This window comes from Hippocampus comes, unplaced genomic scaffold, assembly GCF_001891065.2.
Source record: "Hippocampus comes isolate QL1 unplaced genomic scaffold, H_comes_QL1_v1.1 scaffold21, whole genome shotgun sequence".
In the NCBI taxonomy this organism is placed as follows: Eukaryota; Metazoa; Chordata; class Actinopteri; order Syngnathiformes; family Syngnathidae; genus Hippocampus; species Hippocampus comes.
Window position 1 is genome coordinate 2106727 of NW_017805745.1, and position 11689 is coordinate 2118415.

At 44.8% G+C, this 11689-nt stretch overlaps 1 protein-coding gene across 1 annotated transcript in view; it reads left to right on the forward strand.

Moving 5' to 3' along the window:
* Positions 1-11689, forward strand: part of znf536 (zinc finger protein 536) — a 147400-nt gene that overhangs the window by 17396 nt on the left and 118315 nt on the right. Inside the window, exon 2 of the mRNA XM_019884448.1 lies at positions 7664-7746. The gene's annotated coding sequence lies outside the window, so the exon portion shown is untranslated. The remainder of the gene's footprint in view (positions 1-7663; positions 7747-11689) is intronic.

An 11689-nucleotide genomic window follows, 5' to 3' on the forward strand; every position in this document is an offset into this window, starting at 1 on the left:
AAGCGGTCGCGTCGCTCTGGGGAGAGCTGCAAAACAGGCAGGACGGCGGCCCTGGAGGACCGACTTTGGACACCCCTGCCCGAGGAGGAACTGGACCACCGGGCCGGGGAGAGGGTAGTCCGGGCTTCCCTGCTTAAGCTGCTGCCCCCGCGACCCGATAAGCGGAAGAGAATGGATGGATGGATGAGTCATAGCTCACTGAAAAATAAGCTCATAGATGATTGAAGCGGACTTTTTTCACTTTCAGAAAAAGAGACATTTTTAAGAGAATGAAACATCATGCTTTTTCCATTCCAAAACAATTCAGGATGAAGCTATAATATTCAGAAGAAAAAAAACCCCAGCAAAATGTGGCTTCGTTTTGTTGTTGCTGGATTGTAAATTGCTTCATATTTTAAAAGGGGAGCGCTTGATGTGTGCACCCTGTCGCACAGTTGCTGTCTCTTGGGTCAACACCGAGTGTGTGCCTGCGTATGTGTGTATTTTCTGCTTACCAGCCTCCTCAAGTTTTTATCACCAATCTGTCATGCACAAGCACGGAGCACACTCCTCTTGCACCACCCAATTATGCGCGCGTGTGTGTGTGTGTGTGTGTGTGTGTGTGTGTGTGTGTGTGTGTGTGTGTGTGTGTGTGTGTGTGTGTGTGGGGGGGGGGGCGGTGTGTGTGCGTCTTCAAATTCTTCTTTGCTGGCCGCACATCCTCGTCTCGTCTTGCTCTCACAACAAAGCGCGTTTGTTGTGCACCGCATGCTTTTGCACTCTCAAAATTAACCAGAATTCAAATGCAGGCGCTTTGTTTGAAGGGCCTTCGAGACTTTTTATTATGATTATTATTTTTTTTTTTGTGCTGGTTGTTTGTTTTAACGTTTAAAAAGTCTGGTCCGCTTTCGTTTGTTGTCGCCACCTCCTCTGGTTCAAGCACTTCCTGTTTAGCGTCGGGCGACTGATGAAAGTTTGGCGCACCTCTCGCTGTTAAAATGCTCTTTAATTGGGCGGGGGAAAAAAACAACAACACGAAACAAACGCTTTGTCGACGCTTTAAAGAGCAAAACTTCACACGTGCGACTGAACAACAACAAAAACACCTTTAATTCTTTTTTTTGCGGGGGGGGTGGTGTACAAAATCATCTGCACAAAACAATAAAAGCTTCAGATCTTCTCCTTTACACACACGAGCACACACACGCCGCAAGGAAGATGAAAAGAGTCCAAAGGAAACGTGACATTCCTTGCTCGCCTCTTCAACTTGCGATATTGTTGTCTGGCTGGCGCTCGCGCCGGCGCCCGCCGACAACGTTGCATGTGTGTACGCGGCGGTCTTTCGCGGCGAATCAAAAGCATCCGAACCCATCTGGCGCTGGGCTCGGCGGTCCGGCCGCCTTCTTAATGACCGGCACGTATTCTCAAATGGGTCTTGGCAGATTATTTGCAGGTACTTGACTTGCATCTGTTTGCAATTTTGCAAATGTCCACACGCCACTTGAACCCGTTTGAAAAAGAGCGAGAAGAATAGGAAGAAGAGGAGAGAGAAAGCGGGGAGGGAAATTCTATTTTTAATCCTGGAAATGACGACAGCCGTCACAAAGAAGCGCCGGCCGACACCGGTGGTCCGCACCTGGACTCAAACTGACGCACGTTCCATATAATCAGGATTTGTGATTTTTTTTCCTCCCCCCACCCCAAAAGTAATCATGATGGAAATTAAAATAATCAGTTCCATCATAAAAACAGCACAGGCAATGCTTTAAGTCACATGTCAATATTCTTCAAGGGGAACTGGAGGCTTTCCGGCTCCGCTCACTTGGTATGTTGCTTCGGAGCGCCTCGTTGTCAGCCAGGAGTGCATCCGTGTCACACAGAGAAAGAAAGAAGAGCGAGGAAGGATGTGTTTATTTATTTATTTGCATTCTGACATGACTGACAGTGTGTAGGCCTGTAGATCTGGGTCGGCGTGGCCGATTTAGAGCGCCTCGTTGTCCGCCGTGAGTGCACACGTCACAAAGAGAAGGCAGATTCATGACAGAGAAACATTTTCCCCATCTGGCAGTTTGGACCCGGACTTTGCACTGGCGTGGCTGCTTTAGATCGCTTTGTTGTCGGCCTTGAGTGTGCGCGCGTCACACAGAGCAAAAAGGAAACGCGAGGATGGTGGCAACACTGTGACCGCTAACTTTGAGCTTGGCATGGCCACATTAGAGCACCACGCATGGAAAACCTCCACGACGACCCGATGGGTCCCATTGGAGCGACCAGAAGCTTTTTTGCAGCTCAGGCAGTGTGGAAGCATGAGAAAGATGTCACATTCTTTAATGGCTGTCATTTTGCAAGCTGGTGTGTTTTTTGTTTTTTTTTCTGTGGTGCCTCGGTGCCGTTTTGTGGCTGAAGTGCGACAAGTTGGGGAGCACTGCTTGATGAGCCCCTCCCCCACCATGACCTCACGATGACATCACATCTCCTTTCCACGTGTACTTCCCAGCTCCAGTGTGACTTCATCGCTTGTTATTTCGAGCATGTGGTGAGCAGCTGACTGGATTTACCCCCCCCCCCCCCCCCCCCCCCCCCCCCCACACACAAATAGGTGGCCTATTGTCCCAGCCGTCGAGCCCACCCTGGCTGCGGTAATTGCTGAGGAGGTGGTTACAATTACATTAATGACATATTTCATCAAGTGTGTTTATGCAGCGTCAAGAAGAGGCCCAACTTTTGTTTTCGCATTTCCACCCTGCCCCCCCCCCCCACCCTGAACCCCCACACCCCGCATCGCCGTAACGCTCTTTGTACTGGTTTTATTTGCAACGAGGGAAAGAGGCGGCGCCCCGAGGAGGAATTATGGCCAAAGTGTGTGCCTTGCAAGTTTTTACCCTCACTGCCCCCCCCCCCCCCCCTCCCTGCAGCAAATGTTTATTTGAACAGTAAGCTCGTGATTTGAATATTTGTAATCCGTGCTTAAATTTACAGGCCAGATGAACTTTTTGGCACAGAGCGGCAACCATAAGCAGGATTTTCTCAAAAAGCTCGACAAAATTTTAAGCCATGTGCCAGTCTTATATAATTTTACACCATGCCACGAAAGGGGGGGGGGGGCAAACAGCCCGACATCCATCTTATTTACTTTTGCTGTTGCTCTAATACTAGCATGTGCCAGACACCCATGCAGATAGACATCTTGTTTGGCATGCAGGTTGTTTGCAAGGAAGGAAGAAAGGAAAAAATGGGAGGAGTGAAACAAGGTAGTGAGGAAGGCTGGGAAGAAATGAGAAAGAAAAGATGGGGCCTGGAGACAGGAAAAAACAAAAAAGAAAAAAAAGATGAAGTACAGAAGCAATTAAAAAGTAAGGAAGGAAAAAGGAAAAAAAACAAGGAAGGGTGAAGGCAATGGGACAAAGAGGAACACCGTATAAAGACGGAGTGAAAGAAGGAAAGATTGAAGGAAGGAAGGAAGAAAGGAAGGAGAGCAAGAACAACAAAGGTGGAAGGCCACTTGGAGGAATGAAAGAAGGGAGGAAAGAAGGAAATGGGAAGGAAGGAATCAACACAGGACCAAAGACACATTCATTCATTTGATTGTCTGCTTCCTCACTCTGTGAATGTGTGTGTGTGTGTGTGTGTGTGTGTGTGTGTGTGTGTGTGTGTGTGTGTGTGTGTGTGTGTGTGCGCATGTGTGCGTTAACATATTGTGTTTACGTGTGTAGGGATGCGGAGGAGTTGTGTGTGTGTGTGTCTGTGTGTGCGTGAACATATTGTGTGTGCGTTTGCAGGGATGCGGAGGAGTTGTGTGTGTGTGTGTGTGTGTGTGTGTGTGTGTGTGTGTGTGTGTGTGTGTGTGTGTGTGGGTGTTGTGTGTGTGTGTGTGTGTGCGCACCCGCACGCATGTGTGTCTGCGTAGAAAGCAGTTGGGTGAACAGATGAATGAATGGTTGGCCTCCGTGGTGGTTGGCACTTGGCGGCGCGAAAACGCTTCTCTTGGAGAGCATTAAAATATACATTAAGACGCAAGCACAAACTGTTCTCCTGTCGCCGTTCGGCGTGAAAGGTTCTGACACGAAACGGGGGTGTGCGAGTCCACCAATTTGCCCTGATGTCAAAGCAAAGTGATCCTCAAAAGACGAAAGCAGCAAAAACAAGGCCACTTTTCAAAATGCGGTCACGGATACAGTATACGCAGAGCTGCCACTTGTCACGGATTGTCCGTATTTTGTCAGCAAAATCACCGAACGCTAATTGGTGATGTCTCCGAAGTGGTTACTAATTGTGACGTATATTTTCGAAAGACACGTCGCCGCGCGAACAGGTTGAAAGCTGGCAAAAAGAGTTCAGCGATCACCGCGATGTGTGTTTGAAAAGACGCCAGATGCAGTCGCGCCGTCGTTCCACCGCTCGTCTGCGGTGGCGTCGCGCTCACGCTTTCGCACTGATTTGAGGCCGATCGCCGATCGCCTCAAGCCTGAATCGATTCATAGCAGCGGCGAGGAACAAGTTGTGGACCGCTGCCTTTCTTGTTTGTGCTTGAACATTGTTGGAATGTCAGTGTTAGTAAATTCTTGGTGATTTCTTGAGTCTTTGAAGCATGAATGAGTGAAATTGCAATGCCTTCATTCTGTCAGGTGAGGGAAGAACACACACAGACACCGCCAGAATGCCAATTGTACTCATCATGTTTTATGCTGGGTAGAATGAAGAAGTAAGTGTGTGCGCGTGCGTGTGTGCGTGTGTGTGTGTGTGTGTGTGTGTGTGTGTGTGTGTGTGTGTGTGTGTGTGTGTGTGTGTATTTATATATGTAGCGTATTGGCCTGAATATAAGACGGCCCTGATTATAAGACGACCCCCTCTTTTTCAAGACTCAAGTTTGAAAAAAGACTTTTTGAACACCAAATTCATTTTTATACAGAAAATAATGACAATACATCTGAAACAAATGATTAGAACAATATATTTGAGAGAAAAAGCATGTTATTTTACCTCATTCAAATCTTAATATCTGAACATTTAAATATGTAAACTAAAGTGCAATCACATTCGTAAATGTGGTTTTTGAAATGTAAATGACATCATAACTTCCCCTCAGCTGCCGGTTAACCTGGCCGATCTTCGACCCACCTTTCTCCAGATTGTCGCTACGTTTCTCCATTTTCTGTTATCTCTTCTATTATTTTCTTCTCTTTTCTTTCTTACCGCTATTTTTTATTTTTCTTCTTCGTGCTACCACTATTTTTATTTTTATTCTTCATGACAGGGGTTCGCTTTGGCCTAGGGAGTCAAGCTCAGCATTTGCTTCAATGATATCTGGCGCCATCGAGCCTCGTGAATGGGTATAATGTCTAGACCCCGAACATAAGACGACCCCCACTTTTTCAGTCTTATTTCAATGCAAAAAACATATTGTATGTATATTACGTATATACACACACACACACACACACACAATGATAAAAATCTGCCAAGTGATGCTTGCAATGTGAAATTTGAATGTGGAATGCCCAAAATGAGCATATTAAGAGTACACTACACTTTTCCGGCGTGCCTTCTCCACCCGCACACAAACACCCCCTCATGGACACACAGGGCAGGAAACAATAGCGTGAAGACAGCCGAGTTTAAAGCGGTAAAGTAATAAGGCGGGAGCACTCAAGTGTTGTTGATTCCACAAAAGATGCAGAGGGAAAATGCACACGTCAGAACACCAAGCACACACGTTCAAAGTGCAATATACACACGGAGGGTGGAACACACATCAACACACGCGTGCAGTGTCTCATCCAGAGCAGGGTTGTGTGTCTGGCAGCGGATTTTTGAGCGCGTGTGTGTGTGTGTGTGTGTGTGTGTGTGTGTGTGTGTGCTGGGATGTAATTCATTTTCCATCTCTGTTCATTAATCATTGTTAAAATTAGTGATCCATTTCTTCCACTCTGCCATCTGCACTCAGCCTCCTCACAAACATGAACACCGGCCTCCTAATCACAAGTGACAAGGCCTCCAAATAGCTTTTTTTTTTTTCCCTCCCCCTTCCGTCACACTCGAGCCGTCCGACCGACCGTCCAAAAGAGGAGGCCCGAAAGACGGCAGATGCGTGACGCTACTCGGAAATCAAGCACCTTTTTGAACATGAACTGAGGCTGAACGCCAGCTCTGCTTTAGCAAACAGAACATCTCCAATGAATCCGAGCTGACATTGTCGATCGACATGTCGACATGCGATGCTCATCTGCAACGTTTCGACGTGCCGTGCGCGCCCGTTTCCCGTTCAAATGTGCCACGTTGTCTTGTCGTTGTTGTTCCACTTGACGCAAAGTTCAGCTGTCAATCAAGTGATATCTCTTAAAAGTCGTCCCACTAACGACTTCCTCGTGGGGAGGGGGGCGCGCAGATATGGAGGCGAGTCTGCACAAGGGCCACCCGCATCTACACACACACACACACACACACACACACACACACACACACACACACACACACACACACACGTACAAAGCCATTATGTTGCCTTAAGTCACAATCTAAATTGGCTCCCAGGGGCCTCCGACTACCTTGTTCACCAAAGGCGTTGTGTGTTTCCTGAGTACTGAGCGCATATGCTACTGTAACCTGAGACCCCCACAAAGCGCGCACACACACACACACACACACACACACACACACACACACACACACACACACACACACACACACACACACACAACACGGATAAAAACACACAATGCTATTGGGAGTTAGCAGTTCTGTTTTGCAAGTGTTCTCCATCAGGACTGTCAAAATAGTTTGGTCTTTTAAAGCAACACACACACACACACACACACACACACACACTCTCTCACGTCCTCATGAATTTTGCAGTTTTATAAGGGAAAATAAATCTCATAAACATTTGACACGCTAGCTGGCCATATGTTTTCACACCAGCTGTTCGTATCCTATCCCTAATTTTAAAAAACGTGTGTATAATTATATATATAAAACGATATATAAAAATACTATATATATATTATATGTTATGTGTGTATGTGTATATTCTCTGTCTGTCTTTCTGCTTTATGTATAAAAAGGTTTGTTTTGAATTTAATCCATTCTCATTTGAAATAGTTGACTCCAAAATGTAAACTCTTCTGAATAATAAACTCTTCGAAACAATTTGGAAGCCCTAACTCTACCTAAGAAAACCTTGACTTGATAACGCGTTATCCAGCAGTACGTTGGCCTGTTGACTGTTAGCATGTCAGCATGTTATCAACTCTCATTTGAAATAGCAGTGATAAAGTGTGATTTGTTGTTCCCGTCTAATTTAAATTAGCCTTCGGGCTTCATGTACTTAAAGTGTTCTATCATTCTGTGTGTTAGCATGTGGAATCTTTGCAATTTTTTGGGAATAAGATGTTACATTGTGTCTTGTCGGTCTACTTCGCACCTTCTGTACTCAAGTTGCTGTCTCGCGATGTGCAAGAACACAATCTGTTCGCATTTTCGCCCTTCTGCAATATTACCCGACTCCAGGGAAAACGTCAAATCTTTTTTGATCCACCCGCAGGCTTTCTCGTCGGAATGCAATCCGGCTCCAAGCTAGCATACTAACCGTCACTAATTATTGGCGCGTTCGCATTGCAGCTACCTGGTTGTTGTTGTTGTTGTCAAGCTCCCAATGAATTGACTGTAAATGTACTTTTTCTTGCAGACTGGTGTTGGCTGTCCGTCATCTTCCTGCCGCACGGCGAGAGCTAACGAGCTAACGAGCTAGCATTCGGTGTCTGTCAACAGGTAGGGTGGAAAATGCTTGTCGTTTCATCCATTATGTGTTTGACCGCATAAGCTGCTGATTGGAACACATTTGGGTGAGATTGGACAACAACAAACTTAGTGGAATGTTTCGAGACAACAATGTTCCCTTTGTTCGAGCAGTCCCACTCTTGGTTTTAAAATCAGTTTGGCGGCTTATTCTGGTGTGATAGAACGAGACTTGTATTGCTTTTGAATGGCATCGCAGTTCGACCAGCTTGTGGCACGTCCCAGTTTTTTGCTTTTCACGTTAGCACAAGACCCGTTGTTGATTTTGAAATCATTTTGAGAGATTGCCGTCGCGTGACGACGACCACCCCACGGGGAGAACAAGGCCACTGTTGCTTTGCAAGTCATGAGTCGGGCGCTTTGTTCGCGTCATTGACGTCACTTCCTGTTGGGGAAAGACAATCGGCCAGCATGGCAACAGCACACGTGGGTGCACCGCCACAATTTGCGTGGGTGCGCGCATGCTTGTCAGCCCGTGTGCGTGTGTGTGCGCGCGCCAGATTCTTAGTCAGACGGCCATTTTATTTTCAATTGATTGATGGCTAAGCAATTTGCCCAACAGAAAGCAGGTAGCCTCAAATAACACACGTTGCGTTCTCATATCAGTAAAAATATGTCAATATGATGGCACACATGTACTCATGATCTTACTCCTCATGACACTTTTTTTGTCATGTTATACTTATTTGTAATACACATTTTTTCTGGCCCCTTTTCCTGTGTTTTTCATATGACAGTATTGTTGCTCCAATTGTTGTAGTTGTTAATAATAGTATGAGGTGGTAGGGGGAGGCTGTTCATCCGAGGGCGGTGCATGCGCGCTGGGTTCCAGGCAGTTTGTGAAAATTGATCTGTGCGAAATTTCAAATCGATACAAGACTTTTTTTTTCCTTCCTCTGGGAAACTCACGGCCGATCTTTCGTCACCCCAAAGCAGATGCGTCACGCCGAAAGCGTTCAAAAGATTTGTGCGTGTTTATTCAAATCAAATACAACAACAGTCATCAGGATGACTATAAATGGAGCAAAACAGAATGTGAATACACTCACATGCACACACACACACGCACACACACGCGCGCGCGAGATTCAATAATTGTATTTATTTCTATTGAAATGCATCAGTACATGTGTGCAATGCAAATGGATAACCAAGTTAGAAAAAAATTGTGCTTTTTCAGGAAACACGGAAACAGTACATTTTCATAATTATTTCTTGATATTTATTAGAATTGATCCAATAAGAAAATACCGACACATACACCCAATTTTATTTTATTCTTTATTCTAATCAACATTTTGGGTCCAGATACATTTTTTTTTAAGTAGACTACACACCTGCTTGTACATCCATGTGTCTGGATCCAGAGGATTTTATTTCGTGCAACCACTTGATGAATAAATTCATCGTAGCATTTTTTTTCAGTGCAGAAATAACATGAAAAAAAAAAATGATATCATGTCTCTCGTTGATTTGATTTAAAGCGACCGTGCCTAGCTTTTGTCAGCCTTGGCCGGTATTCTGCATTAGAACGACAAAGCTGTCGTGTAATTCCAGAAAGATTTTATTCTGTTTTGAAAGACACCCGGTGGGGAGGAAAAAAAAATAGCATGGAATCTTCCGTAGAGACAATTAAATATGATTATTTTCTGCGACAGAAAAGCTAAATAATATGCTGAGTCAGCTGTCATTCCCTGGACGCTTGACAGAGTGGGAATGTTGCCGGGGGAGACAAAATATAAAACATCAAATACTGAAAGGAAGAAAAAAAAGGTTAGCGTTGCCGATGGGTTGAATAGAATCTCTTCTACCAATATCCCGGGTGACGGTGACTTTTTTTCGAACAAAACGTTATGCACTGCAGATATAATTCAACATGAATTTAGACAAACAGCTACAACGCATTACAGTGACACACACACACACACACACACACACACACACACACACACACACACACACACACACACACGACAAAAAGCATGATGGAAACATTTCCATATAAATATTAATCGATATGATTTCAACTTTATGAATGACAGAAAATGTTTTAAGTGTAATGTTAACATTTCTTAAAATGTAGTGAAAGTGTAAAAAAAAAAAAGTCATCCATTTTAATAATAAGCACACGCTTTCTCAAGGACATAATGTAAATATTAACATGATTGTATTAAAATATATTCAAATATCGTGTAACTGTAAAACACTAATAAATATAAAGAGACATTCATAAAAATAACATCATCCAAAAAAATAATTATACCAAGTACTGTGGTAGTGTTTATTTTAAAATGTGTGTCGTGATAAACAAAGTTAACCACTGTTAATACGAAAAATGTCAAGTTGTGAATGGTCCCGCCCACTTCCGGTCTGCACTCCAAATATGACCACAGTTGTGAAAGGCCCACACGGCAATCGGTTCACTTCAAGGTCCCCAAAATGACATCATGGAGGGACCATTTTAGTTACTTGGCATCTGGTCCACTTTCTTCTTTTTCGTCCTTCTTCGCATCTCCGGGGCTCCGTTAGCAGTTAGCGCTTCAGCTGCTCGGCGGGTATAAATAAGACGTGATTGGCATCCTGGCGGAAGTCTCTTCATGTCTTCATCTGACAGCCTTCATTTGCGGGACGAGTGTCACACTTGGCGGGAGTTAATGATGATAATTATTAGATTTTTTTTTTCTTACATGGCAGGATAATTATTTAAGAGCTTTTGTGCTCGTGGTCCTAATCAGCACACGCAGATTACAGAAAAGCGGTATGGCGACAGATGACACTCGGATGCTTCCTGCTGTACCTGGGTAGCATCGCATCATGTTTTTTGCAGCTAGCCGGCGCCTTTGGTAGCAAGCTGGTGTGTTTTGCTCGTCCAACTTGGTGTTAAAATTTTGTTCTGGTCAACCAGAGTATGTCAGTGGTTCCAGAAACACTCCCATTGCTATCATGTTATGTGATCCAAAAACAGCATTAAGAACGAGTTTCAGATACTTAAGTGAAGGCACCAAAAAAAAAAAAAAGAAAAAGAAAAAATATATTGTTAATTAAAGTAATGCAGTGCCCTGGCATGTGGGCAAGGAGAGCCACAGTCGCCAATGCACGTTTAGCTGTTTGGTGAATCGGACAACCAGTCGAAGACACCGCTGAAAAATGAAAACACTCCCTAGGAGCATGGAGCAGACGCTCACGCAAACGTCTCGCACTACTGACGTCCCTCACTCGGCCTTAAAGGCACGCAGCATATTAACGTATGAATCCAGATCATTTCTGCACCATTTTCTTCAATCATGTTGTGTAAGGTCTGAACAACACAGTATGTGAGCATGTTTGTTACACACACAGTTGGCTGTTGGTTGCTCGTATGCTATCAGGCGTGTTATGTTTCCAGAGCCTATGTCTCTGGCTCATATGTTTCATGATGAACAGGTGATCGCACATCACTTTCAAAGTTAGCTCGCTAAATGTATAGCTAGCTGAAGTGATTAGTAGGTAACATGCGTGCTGCGTACATCTGCCATGGCCTAGCACGGGGAACATCTTAATTACAAAACAATTTAGCCTGCGTCGTCATCCAATTTACGCTAGCAAAACAAAGGGGGAAGAGACTGGGGGTTGCATTGTTAATAAGAATTTTGAAGCATGCTGGGAGAGAAGACCTAAGTGACCTGTCACGTCTATTTGCGCCATCGCGCAGCCTGAGGATGACGCACCTCCTGAAGGGGGACAGGGCAGCGGTCAGAGGGGAGGGAGGGGGTTTGAAGGGGTGTGTGCCACTTTTGCTGAAAATGAATTGACTTCCTGTTTAGAGAAGCTAACTAGAAAGCGAGCGAGAGAACTTGTTATGCAGGGTCCGCTGGCCTACATTCCTGACTAATTGTATAATTGCTAAAGCTCTCCAAATGAGCAAAGCCCACCCGCC